The 20,808-nt window shown below is 40.4% G+C and overlaps 1 protein-coding gene across 5 annotated transcripts in view; it reads left to right on the forward strand.

Moving 5' to 3' along the window:
* The window catches only part of STAG1 (STAG1 cohesin complex component), a 193,888-nt gene that overhangs the window by 1,060 nt on the left and 172,020 nt on the right, over positions 1-20,808 (forward strand). For 2 of the 5 annotated variants that reach the window (XM_074591961.1, XM_074591964.1), the window contains exon 2: positions 4,116-4,194. The exons of 2 other annotated variants lie outside the window; for them this stretch is intronic. The gene's annotated coding sequence lies outside the window, so the exon portion shown is untranslated. Of the gene's footprint in view, positions 1-909; positions 1,048-4,115; positions 4,195-20,808 lie in introns of those variants that run through there. One more of the 5 variants, XM_074591962.1, reaches the window with a different exon arrangement.

Raw genomic sequence — 20,808 nt, forward strand, 5'->3', positions numbered from 1 at the left:
AGAAGCAGGGTGGTGAGGCGGTGGCAGGCTGGTGGTCCTGGGAGCGGGGAAGCATGGCTGTGGGGAGACGCCGGGTTGTGGGTAATGCCTTCCGGCCGGTGCTGGGAGGTGCTGGAAAGAGGTAGAAGTGCCAAGTTGGGGTCTGGAGATGTCGGACAGTAAAAATAGCAAGGGTTCTGCTTGGTGGGAAGACTTCTGCGATGGGTGCTGGTGTCTTGGTGACTGGCCCACGCTGGGCAGCCACACTGGGCTTTCTGTGTCTTCCTGTGGGGGAGTGGGGAGCACAAGCGGCAGTGGTTGGGGTGAAACATGGCTTGGGAGAAAAAGGTGGTTGTGGTATCCGTAGAGCAACTTAAAGGGATGTGAATGCCAATATCAGTGTGAAAAAAATTAGTTTCTGGTAAAGTGGTGTGAGTTTAATTAAATGAAATTGAGCTGCTTTCTAAGTATTGGTTATTTCAGTTGCATTCCGCACAACTTTGTGCTACTTGTAGCTCTATAGAATTAGTCCAGTAATAGTGTTTATTAAGTTGTTGAGGAACAAAAAGCCTTCTCCAGATCACACCACTAACGCAACTGTTCTTAAATTGTGTCATGTGCTTTGCGTGATGGGTGACATTAATGTCTGGATTCAGACATCTTAAGACTTGCTTAACTTTTCCATGTTATTACATTAGTGATAAGGGTGGTATGGGAGAAGGATTAGTCCAAATTTCCTGGATCCAAAGCAGTTTTGCCTTGTCTGGTGAGGTTTTTTGTTCATCTGTAGATAGCAAGGTCATTCGATGAGCATTTCTATGGTATAATCCATCGATCCATGAGGAAATCGCTGGGCCATAAGGCAGTAGATAGGTTGCCTGTCAAAAGGTGTCCTGACTATGAGAAGAAGCTCTGACTTTTATGGAACTAGAAGCCGGTTTATTCTTTCTTTCTTTCTTTGTGACTCAACTGTGATGAATTTTTGGTGGACAGCCTGAGAAAGCACACGTAGTGGGTGCAGAGGTTTTTGAAACGGCATGCCAACCCGTGATGCAGCAGGATTTCCTGGTGAGCAGGAGTGGAGGGGCTCACTCCAGGGTTATGATTCATCTGAGAGGATGTAATTTTTACTGGCTGCTCAACAGAGAGTGCTCAGTTGAAATTCTTGGTTGCTACTTCTGACGGACATGCTTGTGGATTTACGGCAGTTGGAAGGGGTAGTGGAAAATGGTACTTTTCTGCAGCTGAATGAACAGTTAGTGTCAGCTGCGAAGGTTCAAAGCACCTCTCCTACAAACCCTGCGTTTAAGGACTGGAGCATGTGGCAGTTGGCACCTCACGGTGTCTGGTGCTTCCTAACGTTTAACAAACGTGCTGAAGTTGATAAATCCACAGTGAGAGGCAGCATTTAGGGCCAAATGTCCACACACGATGTGCTGTGGGCAGAAGTTGTGAGAGCAGCTGAAACACTGGTGTTAGAGCTTTGTGACTGGGGTCTCCAAGCTTTTCAGCTGCTGTTTCTGTCCCTAGCCTGCCCTTTGTACTGTGCAAGTTTTTGTGTGACATCTACTGAAACCGCAGTGCACCTTTTGATAGCTGAGAAGGCTTTTGAACATATATATATTTTTATTTGAACATAAATATTTGGAGACATTGACAGAATGAGTTACTTGGGATGTTCAGAAACTCAACAGGCGAATATTTTTGATTCGAAAGAACCCTCTTCTAAAGAAGAACATGTACCTCAAGTTTGCATTGGTGACTTTGGATTCCCTCCTTTCTTTCCCTTCGTTGAAAAGACTTGCCCTGAAGTAAGGTGGCTAAATACTGGAATTTTAAATATCATTTTAGTAGGCAAGTGAGCCCATAGAAATGTAAGATGCAGCAGGAGAAAAATGTTTAATTGTGATTACTTTCTAAGAAAAGCCCTTTTACTGGGATAAGAACATGTCTTTATCGTAACATCTGTAAATTGTTTTCTGGTCAAATGCACAAAAGACTCGAATACCCTGATGAAAACTTGAGAGTGCCAGTTCTGTAGTTAACAGAGGACATACTGAAAGCAGCAAACTTGTCGCGTTGGCCACTTCAGTTGTGCAGGGATGTTAAAGACTAAATTCGGATGCAGTGCTATTGAATGGATGGTCGGCCTCCCGGAGATCTGGCTCTCTCTATTCTGCGCCTTGAAGTGCCCAAGTGTTGGGATGAGGCTCTGGCTTCTGGCGCTTGGAGTCAAAACCAGAAGGTGATGCTGAAGTCTGGTGCCACAATAAGGATGTGTCGTATCTAAAATCTGGTGTGCTGCCTTCAGGACTTAAAATGGCAACCAAAATCTGTAAGATAGTTCATGATTTTTTTAAAAGTTGCTCAAATTTATAACATGGAGCTCTGAAACTCTCCTGTTGCGGATTGCCATCCTCTCTTGCCTGCAGTGCCACTGTGTTTGCTCACTTGGCTAAAAATAGAAAGGAGTAGACTTGGTGTTCTTTCTTGGAAGAGGAGGAGAAATCCTACAAAGTTTGAGTTCACCAGCATATAATGGTTTTGTTGTTTCCATCCAGGGTGTGTAGAGATATGTTTTATTCTTAGCAATATTTTGCTTTTCCAAACTGATTTAACTTAGTTGGTTTGGGTGTTGAATGTGTGATCAGAATACAAAGACACATTTCTTCTTTCCTCTAGAAAATATGAGGTTGAGAGAACATATTATGACCCTCTGTTGCAACTTTTCAGTCGGAAAATATGCTTCCAAATACAAGTGTTGTTTTGGGAAGGTCCACATTAATTTTTTTTAAGGTAGATATCACCTTCAGCTGGCTGAAAGAGCTGAAGAAAAGGAGGTGCAGAGGGAATCTTTTCCTTAGTTCTGATTTTGTAGCTACTTGCTAATTTCTGACATGTCCTATTGGATGTCTGAATGTTGGTAATGATTTTACCAGTTGACCTTGTAACTCGGGTCCTTCCGCTAACGTTGGGCAGAACCATGCTCCTGGTTTTGATAGTTTTGGAGCCTTTCCTCATTTGCATCTCTGCAGGCATTTTAGCGTTTTGGAAAACGCTTTTTAACAATAAGAGTGTGCTTGAGATAGCAGGATGCCTTGGACCATAGATTCATCAGGGTATCTTTACTGAGCCCAAGCTGTATCACGCGTATCCTGTTTTCAACTGTAGGTTGGATTTATCAACTTGATAAATTCAGTAACTCTGCTTTCATATTACACAATCTCAAAGCCACCTTATTTTGGAAGAAAATGCCCATTTATAAATAACAGGTAATTCCCTATTTGGTATATGAATGGCACAAATACAAGCTTTTTCACCCCTTCAGGCATCTGACTTTGATGCGTGCTGCTCTGTACGTACCCGAAGATGGAGAGCCCTGGCTAGCTACAAGCTGCCAAACGCTCATTCCATGGTTGTGATGCTCGTCCTGCCCAGGGTGGATTTGCAGTCTCGGTCTTTAAACACACAAAAAACCATTGCTTGCACGACGTCGTTTGGTGGGACAGGCCTCTCAGCTATGGTTGCCAGCATTATTAGACACACGGGCTTGATGTGGGAGTGTATCCTGAGTTCCACTCAGTTATTAATCATTTATTGCAGAATTAAGAGCAAGAGGTTGAATTCTTAAGCATGTCCTCCCTCAGCTGAAAGGCAGGTTGTTTCAGGTGGTTCCCAAAAGTGATGTTTTACTACAAAGCAGCATGAGGCAACATCCAGCCAGCTGTGTTCCTTGCTGTGCAGAATTTCAGCAGAATACTTGCTATTTAGTCTATAAATAAATCTAATGAGGCTATACTCTGTAACTCTCCGTATAGCAGACTTGTATTATATTGGCAAGTTAGCCGAGTGAAAACAGTGTTGAGAGATTGTTCAACTCATAGGAAAAAATATATATTTTTTTTTTTAGAGTTACATAGGAATAGAACTGTGTGTCAGAAATATTTCTAAATGTCAAATATTCTTCTACAATAAAATAATAAAAAACAGAACAATTGATCTTGGATGCATTTATTTATATACTAGAGCAAAGCATGCGGTGATATTTGTTTGGGTTTTTTTTGAAACAAAAATCAAATGACAAGCTGCAAATCTGTTTGCTCTCCCCCACATGAGGGTTTCTTTCTCCTTTTTAGGGTTGGAATCCCCAAGGACCAGGAAGATACCAATGTGTCAGTGTTCATAAGCGGAAAATAAAACTTCATTTGCAAATGGGTAATGAATTCCATCTTAAATGAGTGATAGATATGCCGGTTTTGCATTGTTATTTTCTTAGATATGTTCACTAGGACCACAAGAGCCTGTTCCTGCCAGTGGAATTGCACAAGATGATTGAGCAGATCTGCCAGCCTGCCATAGCTGAGAGGAATCTCTTTCTCCACAGCTGCAAGGTTCTTCCCTTTCCTTTGTGCTCGTGCTGCTGCTGGCTTGACCTTTCCCTGAGCTGGTGGAATTCCCTACCTGTCAAAACCTATCTGCTTGGGAGGGGTATTTTTCTGCCAGGTGAATGAATTGAACCAGGCCATGAGAGTAAGGTGTTGCTAGAGGTGATGCAAGGTCAGTGGCAAGAATATTTTGGGGGAAAAATGGTTCTGGAGATTGAGACCCTTCCTTCTTCAGGTGGGAGATTCAGCTGTGTGCGCTTGGCCTGGGTGATGATGTTCAGCGTGGAGCCCGTCACTGTGTGTGTAAAGCTGGGGTTCCTGTGGGTAACTCTCTTATCTTTACCAAATTCCCTCTTCCAGCTTTGCTGTCTGTAGCCTGTGTTCGTTCCTTGTGGCTGGTTCTGTCTGCCTTACCATGAATAACTTGGTGTCAGCAGCAAATTGTCAGAATTCACCTCCTCCAGATGTAAGCATGTCTCAGACAATTTGGGCTCCAGCTTGTATTCCTGTGGGGCTTCACTGGTGGCCTTACTCTATTGTCAGAAACAACCGTTTGTTTTGTTTCTTGTTTCCTCTCTTTTACCCCGATAACCTATCCATGCAAGGCCTTTTATTGCCATGGCAGCCTAATTTCTTTAAGAGCCTTTTGGGAAGAATCTTGTTAAATGTCTCTTGGAAATGAAAGCAGACTTTATCAAGTAGAGTCCATTGGTGTGTGGGTAAGGGAGATCTTTTGGAGAACTCCTGTAGGTTTGTGGAACTTGACTTTCTTGTACAAACATGAGGTTGATTTCCCCATCCAAATGTTGCTATTTAGCTGTCTGCTGATCTGTCTTCTAAAATAGTTTCTGCTAAGTTAGGCTCGCTACGCTGTAGCATCAAAAAGCGTTAGGTGAGAGAGTAAACACAATGATTTGTGTTTAAAACTGTGCTCGAGAGTAAGCACTGCTTCAAGCAGTAGAATTTTTTGAACGCTGTTTTCTTTTGATTCACTCTTACATGGCTGCTTTGGTGTCTAATAATTTTGTTTTTCCTGTAGCCGTACTTTAATAGGACACTGCATGGGGGAGAGAAATTAAGAATCTCTCTTCTAAGAAATGAATATTATTAAAAATGTAGAGGAACTTATATATTTTGGGATGTCCGTTTTCCTGAATTCAGTGGAAGTTGGTCCATGGACTGACAATTATTGGTAGTGGGAACTGGAGAAAAGGAGAGAGAGAAAAGGATGTGCACGCAGAATACAGTTGGATGTTTGTTGGATATTGAGCTTAAAAAAAAAAAAAAAAGAAAGAAAGAAGATGGTTGCAGTGATACTGTAAAACAAATAATATAGTACAGGGAGTGCGAGTCACCACTGTAGACATCTTCCTTGCTTACAGAGGTTAAGGTCTGCCCGCCTTTGACTTTTCCAAGCTGCGCTCAGTGGTCTGTAACACTTGTTCTGCTGTACAGAATGTCCTGAGAGGAAAGTGTGAGTGAAGAGAGAGAATTCAAACAGTAAGGATAGCAATCAAGCCTTTTGAAGGACTTCTCTGAAAAACTGCGGCATTTCGGGTACTCTGTCCTTTTAGTTACAGGCCATAGTTTGTTTATTCTTCATCTCCTTTCTATTCCAGACTTCCAGTGGTTTTCTTGAGGCTTTTTCTATTTTAGCACTATCTGATTGTTCTACTTGTGTTTACATAAATCAAATAAAATCACCTATAATGTGTCCTTTCTCATCCCTCTAAAAAGGGTTGGTATAGTGGGTCAGAAGAAATGGCATAATTTCTGTGGTAATATATACGCACATAATTTGTGCGTATCTCTTGACTTCCCCAGTCACATGGGTGATTTTTTTTTCTCATTAATGTATATTGTTTCCATAAGCTCCATTTGGAGCAGTTTTCTCTGCCAAAGTTAATTCACGTTTCAAAATGTTTTAGGGAATTTTTGAATACTAATTATTATGCTGTTGTGCTGTTGTACAAGACGCTGGATGCATTCAGAACCTGAAGAGGAAGAGACACGTGGAATACTGCACTATTTAATTGAAAATGGCCAATCTGAATTACGGCAGTGCTGTGCGGTGGAACAGAGGGCGGTTGGTTGGATGGCAGTGAGATCTTGTGGTTGGGTCCTATGAAGTATCCCCAACGTTGGAATGTAACACATGGAACCGTCAAGAGTGGAACAGAAGGAGGGAGACTGTTCTGTACGGCTTCAGCATTTCCTCACTCTTACAAGCACTCACTGCTGAAAGCCAGTGGGAGAACACAGGCAATGGAGTGAAGTCAAATTTCAGGAGTGACCTATGCTGCTGGCACTGTCAGAAAAGGAATGTACATGAAATGAAATGCCTGCTTCTCCTGTTTTTATTAGTGTGTTTCAATAGCGTGCTGAAAACTTAGTTTTCTCTCTAAAAGAAACCAGAGAAGCTGCTTGTCTTTTGTTTTGCAAAAGAAAGCTTTTACGCAGTTCTGTTTCTGTTGGGGTGTGTGTGTGACTATAGAGCACCAGTGCCAGGGACTGGAAGCACCTATGTGTGGTTGTCCTGTGTAAATTCTGATTGCCCGAGGTGGCTATTGAATTGTGGACTTCTTGTCTTTGAGTTGAAATGTTTGTTAATGCCATAGCCATGAGAACTGGTAAAACAACAATTTTTCCATTGGTATGTCTTACTTTTCTGATTTCTTGTTACTCTTTGTTGATTTAGAGTGTGTTGGTGTCCAGGGAGGAGGAGGGTGTTAGGGAGTAGTAGGAATCAAGGGAACTGAAGTGTCAACATTTGGGGGGCAAAGGGAGGAACTGTCAGCTGTAGCTGCTGTTATTTTCTAGATACTTTGTTTTCCCCAGGCAAAGGCATTGTTATGAAACTGCTAAAACTTCAAGGAGTATCCTTTTCAAAACCTTCAGAATATTTTCTCTGAGACCTCTGCCAGGCCTTTTGCAAGAGTGTTGTCATTCACCAGCATCATCCATAGCATTCATGCAGAACTTGGAGTCTCTCGCTGTGTGATACTAGTGTATACCCCCAGTATTTTCCGTACTAAATTCAGAGGTATTGCTAGGGTATGTCACTGGTGCAGTTCATTTTATTGGGAAATACACAGCTAAGAACTACCCTTTCATATCTTTCTTGCCCATAAATTTTTGGCAGTTGGCTCCTTTGTTGTCTCTCCCTCAAACAACTTTCTCAACCTAAAGTCGTGCTTTGGTAACACCCACGTCTGGAGTTTGGCTATTGTATCTGCCTCTGTCCTGAAGGCAACGTGTTGCTCCTTTGTCAGTCGTGTTTGCATTCAAGCTTATGTCAAAAGAGAATGACTTTCTGTGACGGTACTCAGAAAAAGCATTCAGTGTGTGGGACAATTGCCACTGATCTGTAGTTCCCCAATTCTGATCTCTTCATCAACAGGACTGGGAAATGGCAAGTAGCACCACTGCTAAATGTTTTAGAAAGTGCCGTTAGATTTATTCATACTGTTTGAATCCTGAGCATGTGTGCAGGTTCACTGGCAGAGATGAGCATGACGCAGGGAGAAGCTTATGGAACTAAGCTATGATGGAACAAATACATAACTAAAGAACATGGGAATGTACAGAAATATTGACTTGCAGCTCGCTAGAAGCAATAATTGCAGCCTTTGGACCAAATGAGGTGATGGGGTGAATGAACCAGACTGTTCGCAGCGCGTGCTGGTGGCAGCTAGTAGAGAAAGCGTCATGCAAGGTAACTACAGCTCCTGCAGCTCCCTACTTTTCTTGTAAGTAGTGCGTTTTATAAAAAAAAAACAAAAAACAAACTAGCCTTTTTAATCTCTGGTCACGCTTATTGCTAATATATATATATTTCAGAGACGATATGAAAGAAGAATGTGTGTCTCAGGTTAGTTTAAGAGCCGTTCTGTTCTTCTGCGAGCTCCTGCGTCTGACACTCCTGGCAGAGTTCCCTGAAACGGAGGCTTAAGTTGAGAAGACAAAAAGCTGTGGTGAAGAAAGAATGTACTGGTAGAAGGTCTGAAATGACCTGAATGTTGTCTGACTCTCACCAGAGTTTCCTTTTTCACAGCAACACAGACTAAAACTTCTAAGACACATAGAACAGCCTTGTTAGTATTTTTTTAATTCGATCTAAGTTCAGGCTGTCAGGAACTTTAGTTGCTGTGTTTTTTTTAATCCTAAAGGGGAACTTTGGTTATTACATTGTTATAGATGGCTCAGATGAGAATGCCTGTGGTTGAGATGGGTATTGTTAGGCAGTTATTCAAATCTTGTTTCCAATAATATATGCCTCTGACAAACAAACAGGAATTTCCACTCTGCATGGTATTAAATTTTTAGCTGCAGACTGATTATTTTTGTTGTGTTATTCAAGTTAATTCTTGAATATGAGATTAAGGAAATATTTTTGGCCATGGTAAGTACACTTTTTTTCCTAAGGGTTTCAGTGGGAAACTCCTGATGAGTTTTCCCACTTTAGGGTAAGCACCTGCAGTTGACCTGTGCTGTGGCATTAGTGTGATAGCTGTATGTTGTTACTTCAAAAAAAAAAAAAAATCCTTGTAGCTTCACCAGTTCATAAGTGTCTGCGAAATAGTTACAAGATACGTTTTTTGGAGTGGATCTGCACTCAGCAGATTTCATTACTGTGCAGATTTTGCCTGAGGAACAGATTGCACATGCCACATTGAGAGTAACCTACACTGTATCCTTCCAACTTTGTCAGGAAGGACAGAAGTTTGACAGACATTAGTCTGTTACTATATAAACACAAGTCATTCCCTGAACACCAGACTATCTTAGGCATAACTTCCAGGGTTTTCAAACTAGGCTTCAGATTCTTTGTCTGTTGTCATTAAGTTGCTAAAAGGCAGATCTTGCCAGTCGGGTGTCTTTTGTGCTGTATTCATGTTTCCTCCAAAGCATGCAAGTCACTGAGAACCCAAATAATAAACAAATGTTTTTCTTAACTTTGTTTAGGAGAGAACATTTGTTTTGGCTGAAATCTTCCAGAGCAACTTAAACAGACACCCGCCTGGGAAAATTAGTAAAACTAGCAGGATATAACAACATTTTTGTGCTTGGGCAGTTTAAAATGTCATAGTGGACTATGAAGTACAAGAACAGTGTAAACTGCTTTTAGCCTTGCCAAAAGCTAACTGATGATGTCGAGATCGGAATTGTTAGTGCTTCAAAGTGCCTTATAAGGGTGAGCACAGGTGTCCGTATATAGAACGTCTCAGTCTTGCTGCGATGCCCAAGTGGAAGGTTACTCTGTTGGGGAGCTGTTCCGTGACTTCATTTGTTGCGTGGGTATCGGTGCTCTCGCTAGTGGAACCCGGGGGCTTTAGTACCATTTTCCCCCTTAATTCCAAATACCCTGACCATATGTTATGAGAAGGATTGAGACCACCCTGCCCCCTCCATATTCTGCTCCTTACAGTCTTTTTTCCTTACTCATAAGAATTTTCCCATGTTACCAACACAGATTTAACCTAGCAGTATGGTTTTTTTTTGAAGACCGCTACCCAAAACATTCAAGTGGTTAATAGTTTCATGTAATACCTGCTTTGCAATCTTCTAGCACCTGGCTTTCAAGTAGAAATATGCTATTATTTTGTCCTATAATTCTTTTCCTTTAGAAACAGTAGTTTATTTTTGAAAAATTGCAAAGTCTTTATCATTTAGACATCTGAATCCTCTAACTGGGACATGCTGAGTTGTGAGAATATGTGCTGTAAAGATTTTTGCCATTGAAGTTTTGTTTAATGGAAGAACTGGTATTGGGGAGACTATTAACATGTGTTTATATCTAATTATTTTAATTTTTTCACTGACTTTTTTTTTGCGTGTGCATTGCTGGAATCCCTAGTGACATAGCTCTAAATCCAAATCCATGTTGCTTTTACAGCCAGTAAGGGGTATTAAAACTGTAGTGTTCTGAGATCTCTATCCAGTTTTGTGTCTTACTGTAACAATGGACTTGTACTAGAATGGTTATTTATTTACTCTTACTTTTGTGGTTTGGCCTGGGCTTTCTTTGTTCCTGGAAGAATACTGAACAAAAAAAGAATAGAGAGACCTTGAGTTAATCCTTTTCTCTCTCTTGAGGGAAGATCATTTACAATATTCTTGACAGATGCTTGTCTAATCTCTTAATTGCTGGAAATTCCACTGCATTTCTTAAGCAGCTTATTCCAGTGCCGTATATATTCTTACTGCTTGGGCTTTATCTAATGTTTAACTGACCCATTTTGCAGTGAACTTTGATTTTTATTTGGTCATGTCCAGCTATTTTTGCTATACCCAGATGTATTTGAACTATCATTTTTATCCCCTTTATCTCTTCTCTGACACAAACTGTGTCTTTATATTTGAGTTTCCTGGTGTTTCCTCATACATCTTGTTTTCTTCTCTTCTGATCCACCTCACTGCTTTGTAGACTTTCTCCTATCGCTTCATATCTTGAAGCCTGGAGCCCCAAAGTGGGCACCCTGCTTTTATGCTGAAGATTTACTAATGCTAGGTGGACTGTTCTCCATTTATTTATTTTGAAGAGCTCTTCACGAGACTCCTTTGGTTTGTAGCTCATGTAAGGTTTTGCAAGCAATCCCAGTGTTTGAGATTCGGCGTTAGCCTTGGACGTGGTCGTGTATCTGGAGTCGCTCTTGGTTTCTGTCACCGAGAGGCATGTTCATCCTTCTCACAAATGGAGGAATGAAAAGTGGGGTGGGAACCAGCATGGAAAGCAATTGTCACTGGTGAAATGAAATCAGTGTTTGCCCCTTAGTTAAAGCAGCTTCCCCTATGTGATTAGCAAGATGTAAGAGTAAACTGCTCTAAGTTTCTTGGCTGACGCAATTTGATCAAACAGGAGCTGTGGCTTTCTTACTTGCTCTTGTCTAGGAGAATCAGGACTTTCCTTTTTAATGTTGTTGCCTGATGCAGTTGTCTGTGGTGTCATTTAATTAGCTGCAGTCTTCAATATTCATGAAGAGGAGTGAAGAAAGAGGCTGCCTTGTTTGTTCAGCATCAAGCTGTTGAAAGCATACGTGGAACATCGGTTTCTCTACATCCTTTGATTTCAAATGCTGGTTTTTTTGTTACTATAAAATGGTACAAATCTTCATGACTACTTCTGACAATACAGAAAGGATTTGCTTTTTCATTATAAAAGTATAATAGCAGCTTTAAGAGAAAAGAAAAAAGCTGGGAAATAAAATTTAAAAATGTAAGCTAAAAAAGTGAAAAGGGGATACATTTAATGTGAGTGTGGTCTCTGTTTTTTACAGTCTTCCTCTAAAATTTGCCTAAGAAGCACCTGTCTTCCAGTGTGGACAGTATTTGCAGCTTTTGTTTCTTTTAGGCTCTAGGTATATTTTTGTACCAAGTAGGGATGTTTTGAGCCTTGAAACTGATCTTGTATTTATGACTTAATTAGCAACACTTATTTATTACCTATTTGGATCCTGACTTCTTCAAATAACAGTATTTCTTTCCTATCAATATATAATCTTCAGTGAATTGCTTCAGATGTAAATCTGAATTGGTACTATACTATTTTAAGTGCCTGATGATTTGAAACTTGGATTTCATTTCTTGTTTGCTTATTTTGAAACTCTGTTTTAGAAGCTAATTTTTCTTGAGACTATTGGTAGAGGTAGGATGAAGATTTAGAATTGCAACGGAACTAGCTTGTATTTTCTAGGGCTGACTGAATTTTGTTCGTTTATTAGCTTTATATTGATAAACATGCCTCATCTCTGAGTGCGTTTTTGTGCTTGATTAGCATTTTCCCACCTCTATTTTTTTTTTTTTTAGGTGACAATCACTGCTATCACCTTTGCTGCCCTCCTGTCACCGCCAACCGTCTGCTTTTGACTGATGAGCCTCTCTCCCTCCACTCTTGTCGCGTTTTCCTCTACCAGCAGTTTGGCTAATGCTTGGAGCACAAGGTCATCTGCCTGGCAGGGCTTAGGGGCTGGTCCAGGCCATGCCTCCGGTAGGGAACAAGTGCTTTATACAGCTCTCAGAATAAAATAGGAGATATTGTATGTGTCACTTAACAGTTACAATGCTGTGTGCGTTTGCTGAATCATCAGTAGCCACTAAGTTTGTACCGATTTTTTTTTTTTAAACACATTGAACGAATTTGAAATTTGTTAGCAGTTGGTTTGTCAGCAGATGAACGAGTCTTTCAGTAGTGCAAAAAACAAAGAGGATGGTGATTGAACAACCTTCCTTTCCTCCTGTGCGTCCTCTCTTTGTTAAGCTACCGTTCCCCAGCAGCGTTAGCTGTATTTTGCTGCGTTGTTCCTTTGGAGATGGTTGTTAGTAAAGGCATGTTGGAAGACAGGTATCTCTGCAGGTTAGAGAGTAGTTTGTGGTCTAATGTATAATAATTGTGATACTGAGGTTTGTTTGGGGGTGGAGTAGTTGTTGGTGTTTTGATTCTATACTTCTGTGGCAACCGCATTTCTTACTGTGGTGCTCAACCTAATGGAGCATGCTTTGTTCTGTAATTGAGCATTTTACTAGGTGTAACAGCGTAGAGTGCAGAAATACATGATTTCTCAGGTAGCCTGGTTAGTTTTCTGAGAATATGGGTTTCTTCCCTGTCAGTGCAGTTAAGAAACCGTCAGTACTTTATTGTTCAAATACCACCCAGGGAAACTCATATCCTCCGTGATTATATCACTTATCTTACCAACATATCACCCTTTTAATAGACTAGGAAGAACCTAATCATCAGTCTCTTACTTTCCCTTCTAGGAGCTCTCAAATATCCAAGGAAAAAAAAAGTCAACTGCTCTAATATTTCTTGAGTTTGGCACTGTATGTGCATAAGGTGCTTGTGCTTTGTGTTTACATCAAAATCCATTCAGTCTTACGGCATCGTTCACTCTGGTTTCGTGAATCTAGTGCACAGTTCCACTGCCAGTTTCTCTTCTGCTTTGCTTTGCTCAGACTGCAATATTTTGAAGAATCCTTTCATTGTTCAAGCTCCAAAACAGTTTTTCTGCCCCTCTGTAGTAGTCTAGAGGGGTTTTCCACAGTGGCTGTATGTGAGTTCTCAGTTAATAGACCTGGTAAGGTTCAGTTTAGTTTTAAAGCAAAAAAAAAAAAAAAGTGTGCTTTTGCATCACAAACTTGTAGGTCTTTCTTACCTGAAATTAAGGTAAGAAATTTAAGAAAAAGAAAGACTATAATAGAGGAGAACAACAGCCAGTTGGAAGCAGAAGCTAGAAGACTAAATATGGGGTATAACAATCTGTATTAGAATTTCTTGTTTCTGGCAGCAAAGCACTAGATGGTTCGGTGTTAGGAGCAAGAATCTCACCAGCTAGCTGACAAAGTGATTTGTCCTTGAAATCATCCACTATGGTTAGGAATTGTCTTTTTGACCTTAAGGATTCATTTTCCCCTGTAACCTGGGGGCTCTGCTCGGAAAAGAGATCGCAGACTTTAAATGTTCATTTTGATCTTAACTTGGGGTTGTAATGGCAATTGTTTGTTGATTTCAGGAAACCATTTTATATTTGCAAGTCAAAATTTAACTACCATACTAATTGTTTTCTCTTCCATTTCCTGGTAACGCAGTTTAATTTTATCTTAAGTCTTTGTCAGTCTGGGAGTTTGCAGGCAGATCAGAAATTAAATTGTACATTAGAGAACAGTCAATAATAAACATCCTTTTAAATGCTCACATTTAAATAAAAAGAATTGTAAAACCCCCTCCTATTAAAGATGATACTTTAAAATGTGTTCACGTTCCCATTTTTCTAGTGGATTAAAATCTGCTTCTGTTGTCTTGTTTCTTTGGCAATTAATTGGATATCTCATTCTCCCAGATCATTCTCCTGGTGTTTGAGTAAGGTCAACAGCTACTCAAAATGGCAACCTTTTTTTCAAGTGTGGCTGCCAAATTGCATTTTCATGTTTGAGAAATATCTTCTGTCTTCAAAGAAGACACGGACACTCCTATTGCAGAAACATTAACCGTTCCATTTCTACTCACCGATGTTAATGAATCGGTGCTCCCTCCTTTGAGGGATAATTGGAAACTTGTGGAAGAGGCCTTTGTACCCTTGGTGAGGAACTCAGAAACCTTTTTTTAGCTTAAAATACAGGATTTTCTCAGCATTGCTCTCCGAATGCTGGTGAGATGTTTTTAGCATCGGCGTGGGACATTTTGCTGAAACTAATAACTGTCTCATTTTCCGTTCTCTTAATCTGTCCAATATATCTGGAAGATGGCTGTATTGACTGCAATTAATTTCTGAATAAAACCTGGGCAAAAAAGTGTTGAAGAGTTCCCTGAGTTCTGACTGTAAAGGAAGGTTCAAGTTTGGGGAGTGCTCAGTGTTGGGCTTCACCGGCATCGTTCGTTCAGAGGGTTAGCGTTAAAACAGGCTTTTCTTTAAAAGCTGTGGTATCCGCAAGTCCTATCGGGCAGACACAAGCCTTTGAAGATGGTAATCTTTGATCAGTTGATACCCATGTGCTGTCTGCCTGTACCTTCTGCAAGCAAAGAAGTGAGATATATATATAGATATAGATATATATACAATAGAGTGGCAACTTAATTGTGTTTGTTTAATGTGAACTAATGAATACGGTAACACTACATACTCCATGTACTCTTCTTGGAGCGTCTTCTTGACTGAGGATCTCGTTGTTAGATTTGTAGTACGAGTCGTGTTCCTGTGAAGGACTCTGAGTGTTTCTGTGGTCAAACACAGATAGAAGACTTCAGTGGCTGCCCTCTCGGGGGGGGGGGGGGGGGGGGCGGGGCTGGGAACTAAATCTATTTTCTGTCAGTGCTGTGTGCTAGATAAGTCATCACCTCATAGCATAAAGTCTGTAAGAAAACTGTAATTTTGTATATTAATGAAATGAATGCATTCACATATAAATTTTCAGTTACACCAATGAAGAAGGCAGATGTCGTATTACAGTTGTGTGTCATGTCAGATCTGCTCACGATAACTTCTGTCTACAAGGTTAAGTCCTCCTTACAATTCTGTTTTCGAATGGTGCCTGCGGAAATAGAAAGTTTCAGATGGAAATCAACTTCACGCTTTTTTTCACTGAAAAGATTTAAAGAAGAGAACAAAACCCAGGCATAAAAAGCTCAAATGCAACAATGCATTTGCTAAATGTTTTCAATAGGGAATTACCTGTAAATTCTCTGGGAGCTCTACATTCAGGAGTTTTTGTACTTCTGAAGGCTATGTGATTTTTTCAACATGTATATTTTAAAACATTGAACACCTGTGTAAGCATACAGTGAAGTCCAGGTTTCAGCCTGCAGGTAAGACAGGTGCCTTCATAAGACATGCACAATAATTCCCCGTGTTCCTGGAAAAGCTCAGTAAGCCTAAAGCGGTTAGTTTAAAAAGACAGTCAGTTTCATTTTCTCTCCTTGGGCATATTAAGACTGGATTTATGTACACTTTTGATAAAGCAATGTAAAAATCAGCGATGGAAATTGCTCTAGAGTTGCGCAGCTTTTGAAGGATGCATCTTCCAACCAGGTATGGGACGGCCAGTTGGCATTCTGGCACCTGTGTTCTGCTTTGGAAGTGTCCAGAGGCTTGTGTTAGATTGGTAAAGTATTCTGCTAAAGCAGCATCTGCTTATTGAAAAACATGATTTAGAAGGCAAGGTATGACAGAGACAGGCGAATATGGTAGTAACAGCAGAACAGCCCAAGCTGAGTTGAAGACTAATAGGTGGGATTGCCCATCTCTTTCCTGCCGGTCATGGGCTGAGAATCGATCAGAGTAGCGTTGGATTTGAAATATGTAATTAATGAGGAAAAGAGCCACTAGCAGTTTGGACTGCATTGAACACGAACCGTATAATGAAGTAGGGAGGTAAGCTCAACCACATTAAATGGAAGAACCTGTCACATCTATAATGGTAGAAAGCTGCCTTAGCATTAGAAGAGCGCAGTGGAAGGGTACTCCGTAATTTAGAGTATTTAGCATAAAAAATCTGAATGAGTTAATTAAGGGTATTAAAATGGCTGCAATAAAATTTGAATATTGAAACTTTATGAAAGCTTCAAGCAGTAATTAAGGTTGCTATTTTAATATATAAAATTAAAGTTGAGCAAAGAAAAATGCTCCTGCAGCTCACAAGGGAAAGTATAAAAGGAAAAATCTGCTTTTAAATTCTTGTTATCTCTCTATTGGATTTAGTTAAATAACTAAGAAATATGAAACTAGACCACCCTCTTCTCATACGCAGTATAATGTGGGATATTCCTGTGTCCTTGCTGAAATTGGAGAAGATAGCCCTTTGCATGTTTATCTAATTGTATACTTCAGTTGACAGGGGATTTGAATTTTTTGTCTGCTCTGTATTGTCTGAGATTTTTCCATTTTAGAGCTTCCGAGATCACGGTTGAAATAAAAAGCCATACTCTTCTGCCTAATCAAGCAGCTTCCTCATTTTTAGCCCGTGAAAGATTTTTGGCCCCCTGTTCTGCAGCTATCCTTGCTCTAGCTCTTGGGCTGCTACTGCTCAGATAATGGCAGCTCCACGAAGGATACAAAGAGAAGCTCTGTTCATAGCAGCTGGCTCCGGATGATCCTTTTTGGTGCTGGAACTGCCTAATTGAGCAGTAAGAGAAGATCCCAGCGAACTCCCCATCAACCTGTGGACCTTTGGATAAGCTCAAACAGTAGCCAAGAAGCTACTGGGAAACGGAAGAAAGGTCTTGGGCAAGAAGGTGTCTAGTCTCACAGATTTCTTCAAAAGCTCATCAGAACCTGTAGCGGATTGTTCTGAATATTGAGTTACATCTTGTCACCTGGAAAGGTACTTTTCCAAAAAATGGTTATATACCTGTGTTTTTGAGTCCACCCTCTCTCCTTCCAGTACGGTAGTTGTTTGTCTTTTCTGTGGCAGTGAATTGGATTAAGTAAATAGAATAGGGCCTTTCATTTTGCCACCAACTTCTTTTCTTAACCACTTTCCACTGGTGATAATCTGAACTTTTCCTTCTTACCAGGATGTGCCAGATCTGCTAAAATAGCAGTGTTCTTTCTCTAGCGCACACTTCTGGCACTCATCCTTTGGGCCAGTGCGGGAGGGTGAGTCTGGCAGCAGGTTTGAAGGGTAAGGGGAGCAGACGGAGGTTGACTTATGAACTGTGTTTATTGATGAGTAATCTTCGATTAGCCTAATCAGCATCATTGACTGCTAATGGCCACCATTACCTTTTTCTGAGAATGAAGATTTGTATCAAATTCTGCGCTGTTGTAGCTCCCTGTTGAAGTGCCTTCCCTAAATGGAGCTTGAGCATGTCCATTCATTCTTTCTGAAACCCAAAATAGGAGAATGAATGTCTTGTATGTCACTGAACAAACAATACTGGAAATGTTTTAATTTACTCTGTTACTTTTAAGTTTTATACTCACCGTGTCTTCCTTGAGAAGTATTTCTGAAAAACAAAGCTATTAATTTAGTTAGGTTTTCCTCAAATTTAAAGGGAAAGTGCTTTTTCTTGTTCCATATAGCTGTACAAGTGAATGGAAATTACCTTGACCACTCAACTAAATTCTCCATAAAATCGTGCCGGTGCTCCTAGAGCACTCCCTTTTAGCACAACATTAACGTGCTCTTTAGCATTTCTCTTAGCAGGGCTGTGATCGATACAGTACTTTATAGTTCTCAGGATAGACTCGGATTTAGCTAGAATGTCAGTATTCATGTGGAGACATTATTCTCTGGAAGAGATTATGCTGTTAGTTCATTCAGGAGACAAACCCAACCTGTCCCGGACCAGGAAGGCACCTCTCCTAAACCTTTATAGTCATTTATTAATCTGTCTGCATTCATTAATGTCTCTTTGTACCGCTGCTTTCCATTTTATCGGAGAAATCATTAATAGCTTCCCCTTCTCTGTGACTATTTTATGGTTTCTTAAAAGCCGCTTCCTGGTCAAAGTTTAATTTAAACAGCAAAATAATTCTAAATGTCCTGCTTACAGATGATCAGCTTGGAAGATGACTTAAAATGTGGTTACGTTGGTGTGGATGAAGTGTACGCAGCTCTCCTGGAGCCTTGACGTTTGGGCAGCGAGAGTCCTTCTAAACCTGTCCTGTTTAGAAAGGACTTTTCCTGCCCAGGCCTTTCCAGTACCCAAAGGAAGTGGGCTCACAGGTACTGGAAAAGGAATTGAGTTGGGTGACCTGGTTTGACATCGGGTTAGGCTCTGTCTTTGAGAGGAGCTACTGCATTTATCAGACTGTAATTTATTATTTATTCCTTTATTAGAAGGCACTCCTTCACCTGGTGATGTTTCATATACTTTTTTATCATTGAGAGTTTTATTGCAACTTCCTGATTTTCCCGTTCAGGGAGTGTATTTTTGTGGGGCTAGATGTGACCTAAGAAACTGTGCTTTGAGAGGAAAAAAATCTCTCCAGACACTTTCATAGATACTAGCTGTGTCTTAAGTAGGTGTTTTAGTTTCATCAAATATGCTTTGAATTTTTTATCAACTGATCAAGTGAAATGTTTATTAGAGTTAAACCTTTTGAAGAGTTATATACTCTGTTTCATAACCTATAAGCTAGTAACATAATGTAACTTTTCTTGAGATTATAAAATGGTGTTCTTACAAGCAAAAAATGCTTGTCAACTGGAAACAGTTATTTGTACTGCCTCCTTTCCCTAATTTTTGAGCCCTTCTTCCCCCCACTAAAAATAAATAAATAAAAAGGCTAGCAACTCAGAAGGGCAAAATGATGAGCATTTTTAAAATAATCTTTTTTTTTTTTTAAATCTGTGTTGAATTCTGGAACACTTTTGAAGCAAGCCTTTGAAGTAAGGAACATGTATTAGTTTGGAAAGAGAGAAATCAGTCCTTAAAAATTGTTCTTTAGTACGTGTTTAATCATCTGTGGGTATTCCAAATGCTTTTGAGGTAGCAAAGGAGCCTCAAGATTTTTGGCAAATACATGCTGCTTGGATGGAAACCCAAGAATTTTAACAACTCTTTTCTGGGGGAATGCCTCGGCTTTTCTTGGTCTGGGTAATTTATATCCAGGCGGGCAGTTTGATGTCACCTCTTGAAGATTCATGGTTTTCAGTTTGGTTTTCTAAGGCAGCGTGGCTCTGCAAGGGCTGCGGCGGCTGCCGTCCCTGCCCGGGCAGCGGAGAGTGCAGCCAGGGGTGGTGGGGACAAGGGGCAGCAGCCTGGAGTGCTTTGGGATTGTTAATTTTTGGTCTTGTTTTTAAATAGGGCAGGGTCTGGATTTTTTTTTTTATGGTACAACACAGCATGTTATTGAAATGCGTTAGAAAGATTATTGAGTTGCTGCGTGTCTCTTTAGAGCACGGTGACCAATTTCAGTCAAATTTGGATGGGGTGGGGGGTATCCAAAAGACAAATTTCTGCAGTTTTTGTGATGGTAGCTAACTGGCAAAAGTTACTCTGTTAATACCATCTCCCTTTCCCGCCCCTGTCCTCCGTACACGTACTCTTCTATATAAAAGCAGCAGCGGGGTTTTGATTGTTGTTCCATGTTAGAGAGCCCACGTGGAGTTACAGTACAGTAATCTGTTGAGAAGCAAGCCTCCTTGTTTCCACAGCTCGTGAAACTGCTGGAAAAGACAAACATGAGGTATACAGCAGCCTCAGCTGGATGAATGCTAAAAAGAGAGCTCTTTTATCAGTGTATCAGGATGGCAGCAAAGATTTTTGGGTCTGTGATTCCTGAGAACAGAAATAACGTCTTATTCTAGAAGAGAATCTTGCATACAGTTGAATACATTGCAATTGCATTCTCAGAAAAGACAGAAAAATGCCTCCGTGCCTTCTCAGAAATCCCTGTGAAGTAGTTGATCAGGTTTAGGATCTCACTTGATGGCTCATGATGTGTTCTTGTAAATTCTTTTTTTTTTTTTAAAGTGGGATTGTGTTTTGCTGTTCCAAAGCCACGTAATCCACTTACTGCATTGACAGAGAGAAATCCATGTAGAAGAGCAAAGTACTGTTAGATGAGATTTTCTTCTTGTCCAGGTGAGGAGATGGTTTCACTGTTTACTTTGGTTTTTTCACTAGTTGTTACTACAATTTCCCAGCGAAAAGGGGCTGATGCACCCAACCTGTCACAAGCGGGCAGCAGGTGGTGGCGGGATGGGAATACCCATTTTTCTCTCTAACAGGGAATAAGGTTTTTATGTGTATTGTGTAAAACTTTACGGATTAATATTTTAATTTAGAAGCACTTTATTTGTTTTAAGAATTACTTTTTGAACTTTGGCAACTTGCAGGGAGCAGTGATCCATTTATTGGGGAAAAATTCAACTTGTTTGAGGTTTCAGGTCATATTTGACACCTGCCCACTTCGGTGCTCACTGAGTTTTACGCAGTGCCAATGACAAAAGGGGGAATTACTGCTAGATTGCTAATAAATACGACCTTATACAGTTTAATAAT

Source organism: Larus michahellis, chromosome 6, assembly GCF_964199755.1.
Source record: "Larus michahellis chromosome 6, bLarMic1.1, whole genome shotgun sequence".
Taxonomy (NCBI): domain Eukaryota; kingdom Metazoa; phylum Chordata; class Aves; order Charadriiformes; family Laridae; genus Larus; species Larus michahellis.